Genomic DNA, 2,500 nt, shown 5'->3' with positions numbered 1-2,500 from the left:
TTTCCTCCGCTTAGTAATATGCTTAAATTCAGCGGGTAACCTCGTCCGACCTCAGGCCGAAAATTGGAGCCCAGCTCCAGGCGTTCGTCGACGAGCAGCCTACCGCGGCGGCGGGCGTTCTGCGACGGGCATTAGACGGCGGGCGCTTGACTGGCAGGGCGAGCTCGCGAGCCGCAGTCCTCTTCGAGGCCGACTCGCGAGACTCGCTCGCCTGCGTCGCCGTGCCGCGTCGCAACCCAAATTGCACGCAGTAGGCAGTTCGTGCTGTCATAAGCGGGACGACCAGCGCGCCCGTACGGACCGCCAGCCGACACCGCACCAGCCCGACGCGGCTTCTCCTTTTTAGGGGAGACAAACCGCGCGGGAGCGTTTGAAACGCGACCCTGAGGCGGGCGCGGCTCCGGGATTGACCCGACGCCGCAATTTGCGTTCAGAACGTCGATGCTCAATGTGTCCTGCAATTCACATTAATTCACGCAGCTAGCTGCGTCCTTCATCGACTCGCGAGCCGAGTGATCCACCGCCAAGAGCCCTCGATTGACATTTGTTCTGCACTGCGCCGCGCACAATGTGGTAGCATTCGAAAATTACTGGCGCCGAGCGGTCGACCCGACCTAGTCGGTTCGCCGACGCATGAAGCCGGCTTCGCGGAGCTGGCACTCGGCGCGCAATTTACCAGGTGACCGGTGGCGTTGGGATCCCGGCAGCGGCCGGGGTACCTTCGCCGTTCGGGCGGTCGCGCACGCGCGCACATTGGAGTGACGCACGTGCGGTCGCAGCCGTTTCTCGAGCCTCGCCTCGACCGTTGTGCGCTGACGCCCAACGTCGACCGTTAATGATCCTTCCGCAGGTTCACCTACGGAAACCTTGTTACGACTTTTACTTCCTCTAAATGATCAAGTTAGATCGTCTTCTCGGACACCGGCCCGGCCGTTGCCGACCGCGCCAGGTCCAATCGGAGGACCTCACTAAACCATTCAATCGGTAGTAGCGACGGGCGGTGTGTACAAAGGGCAGGGACGTAATCAACGCGAGCTGATGACTCGCGCTTACTGGGCATTCCTCGTTCAAGGGAAACAATTGCAATTCCCTATCCCTAGCACGACCGGGGTTCAGCGGGTTACCCGGACCTTTCGGCCAAGGCGAGCACACGCTGATCCGGTCAGTGTAGCGCGCGTGCGGCCCCGAACATCTAAGGGCATCACAGACCTGTTATTGCTCAATCTCGTGTGGCTAAACGCCACTAGTCCCTCTAAGAAGTTAAACGCCGACCGATCGGGTCGCGTAACTAGTTAGCAAGCCAGAGTCTCGTTCGTTATCGGAATTAACCAGACAAATCGCTCCACCAACTAAGAACGGCCATGCACCACCACCCACAGAATCAAGAAAGAGCTCTCAATCTGTCAATCCTCACTGTGTCCGGGCCGGGTGAGATTCCCCGTGTTGAGTCAAATTAAGCCGCAGGCTCCACGCCTGGTGGTGCCCTTCCGTCAATTCCTTTAAGTTTCAGCTTTGCAACCATACTTCCCCCGGAACCCAAAGACTTTGGTTTCCCGCAAGCTGCCGGGGAGGTCGTCAAACTAACGCCCCCCGATCGCTGGTTGGCATCGTTTATAGTCAGAACTAGGACGGTATCTGATCGTCTTCGAACCTCTGACTTTCGCTCTTGATTAAAGAAAACATTCTTGGCAAATGCTTTCGCAGTCGCTCGTCTTGCGCCGATCCAAGAATTTCACCTCTAGCGGCACAGTACGAATGCCCCCGTCCGTCCCTCTTAATCATTACCTCGCGCTCCGAAAACCAACAAAATAGAACCGAGGTCCTATTCCATTATTCCATGCACCATTATTCAGGCGAGCCGCCTGCTTTGAACACTCTAATTTTTTCAAAGTAAACGTCCCGGCCGCCGCCGACACTCAGTCAAGGGCACCGGCGGAGCGCCGGGGGTGAGGGCCAGGTGCGGCCAGTGCACGCCTTGCGACGGACCGGCCGCCTGCGCCCAAGATCCAACTACGAGCTTTTTAACCGCAACAACTTAAATATACACTTTTGGAGCTGGAATTACCGCGGCTGCTGGCACCAGACTTGCCCTCCAATGGATACTCGTTAAAGGTTTTAAAGTGTGCTCATTCCAATTACAGGGCCTCGTTTAGAGTCCTGTATTGTTATTTTTCGTCACTACCTCCCCGCGTCGGGAATGGGTAATTTGCGCGCCTGCTGCCTTCCTTGGATGTGGTAGCCGTTTCTCAGGCTCCCTCTCCGGAATCGAACCCTGATTCCCCGTCACCCGTAAGAACCTCGGTAGGCCGATACCCTACCGACGAAAGTTGATAGGGCAGACACTTGAATGATCCGTCGCCGGTGCGAGACCGTGCGATCCGCTGAGTTACCCAGAGTCGCCAAGACGTGTCGGGCGCGACGAAACGCCGGCCCGGTCGGTTTTTGGACTGATAAATGCACGCCCGCCGTGAGGCAGGCGCCTGCCGCATGTATTAGCTCT

At 57.6% G+C, this 2,500-nt stretch overlaps 3 non-coding genes across 3 annotated transcripts in view; all 3 read right to left on the bottom strand.

Annotated features, from left to right (window-relative positions):
* LOC145207792 (large subunit ribosomal RNA) overlaps window positions 1-59 on the bottom strand; it is a 3,686-nt gene extending 3,627 nt beyond the window's left edge. The window contains exon 1 of the ribosomal RNA XR_013854212.1: window positions 1-59. This exon is cut by the window's left edge and continues 3,627 nt beyond it. This is a non-coding gene — a ribosomal RNA (large subunit ribosomal RNA).
* Window positions 60-378: 319 nt separating this feature from the next.
* LOC145207790 (5.8S ribosomal RNA) lies at window positions 379-532 on the bottom strand. Its single transcript, XR_013854210.1, has one exon. It is a non-coding gene; the product is annotated as a 5.8S ribosomal RNA (ribosomal RNA).
* Window positions 533-833: 301 nt separating this feature from the next.
* The window catches only part of LOC145207798 (small subunit ribosomal RNA), a 1,824-nt gene continuing 157 nt past the window's right edge, over window positions 834-2,500 (bottom strand). Inside the window, exon 1 of the ribosomal RNA XR_013854216.1 lies at window positions 834-2,500. This exon is cut by the window's right edge and continues 157 nt beyond it. This is a non-coding gene — a ribosomal RNA (small subunit ribosomal RNA).

Source organism: Phallusia mammillata, unplaced genomic scaffold, assembly GCF_965637545.1.
Source record: "Phallusia mammillata unplaced genomic scaffold, kaPhaMamm4.hap1.1 HAP1_SCAFFOLD_167, whole genome shotgun sequence".
Lineage (NCBI taxonomy): Eukaryota > Metazoa > Chordata > Ascidiacea > Phlebobranchia > Ascidiidae > Phallusia > Phallusia mammillata.
The sequence above is the reverse complement of the archived record's forward strand: the minus strand, read 5'-3'. Positions and strand labels throughout refer to the sequence as shown.